Source organism: Aythya fuligula, chromosome 6 (genome assembly GCF_009819795.1).
Source record: "Aythya fuligula isolate bAytFul2 chromosome 6, bAytFul2.pri, whole genome shotgun sequence".
Taxonomy (NCBI): domain Eukaryota; kingdom Metazoa; phylum Chordata; class Aves; order Anseriformes; family Anatidae; genus Aythya; species Aythya fuligula.
The window spans coordinates 18,627,857-18,629,263 of NC_045564.1; positions in this window are offsets into that span (position 1 = coordinate 18,627,857).

Here is a 1,407-nt window from a genome sequence, read left to right on the forward strand (position 1 = left end):
GAGGTGGCTCAGAACAACGACGCCCAGCATGCAACGGGCGGGCCTCGCCCATGGCGCCCTACGGCCGGAGTGCGGCGGAGCCGCGCGTGGCACGATGGGAGTTGTAGTCTGTGGGGCCCTCGCGGCCCTGAGGGGAGCGGCGTGGTGGCCGCGTGCCCGGCCCGGTGGGCGGGAGCGGAGCTGTGGCAGCGCACATCGAGGGCTTGTGCCTCTCCCTGGCTGCCGAGGCGGTCCTGTGGGCCGCTGACATCTCGGGAAGTGCTCGGTGCCTCGGGCTGCTGATCTTCCACGCACAGCCCCGTACCAAAACCAAATTAATGCGGACAGCTCGTGCGGCTCAGGCGGGGCGTGTGTGCGCAGCATTCACTGACAGGAAATTCTCAATCGCAACGAGCCAGCCGCAGAGATGGTTCAGTTCTCTGCTGCTGCCAGTTCCTGTAGAATCCCAGAGCCACAGAATATCACCACAGAATATCCCCTGGAGGGGACCCACAAGGATCATGGAGTCCAGCCCCTGGCACCACACAGCTCTGCCCAGCAATTCAGACCGTATGGCTGAGAGCAGCCCAAACGCTTCTAAAACTCTGACAGGCTCGGTGCCGTGACCACGGCCCTGGGGAGCCTGCTCCAGTGCGCGACCACCCTCTCGGTGAAGAACCTCTTCCTGACAGCCAGCCTGAACCTCCCCTGTCGCAGCCTGACACCATTCCCTCAGGTCCCATCGCTGGTCACACTGGTTTATTTACAATCACTGGGTTTATGTTTATGTCTGGTGAGGGTATCTTTGGAATTCCTGCTGACTTGCACTGGATAAAGACTGTTTGCGCTCCAGCTCTGTCAGCTGCGATCCTGTTACGTGTCACAAACTCAGCAGGTTAGTTGGTGCTTGGCTGGGATAACCCTCAGCACTGAGGCTGCTGCAGGAGTCGCTGCTGGTTATCCACTCCTCTGCAGTCTTCTATGCAAGTTGAGATTCGTACTACACCTTACAAAAAATTATAAAAGCTGTTGTCTGGACAGCTTCTGATCGTTAAATAACCCCCATACATTTCACAAGAGTTTGGGTGTTACCATTCAGGGAAACTAAGTGCATATCAGTGAAACTGTCACAGAAAATTGTATGATGCACAAGAAAAGGGGTTCCATCTTTCTACAGAGATGGAAATATGATAGTAATAAACTTCCACAAGCAGCTGTCATCTTTTGAATCTTTTTACTGGGTTTTCTAATATCACTTACAATAATGCTTGCACCTTAGAACAGGATTTTTTTTTAATGTTTTAGATATGATTTTTGTTTGTTTGGCCATGTAATAGTAATTTTATATTTGAAGTTTTCTAATAATATTTTTCAAATTTATGCTTAACATTATGAACATGGGAATCAGATGTTTCACATTTGTGATGA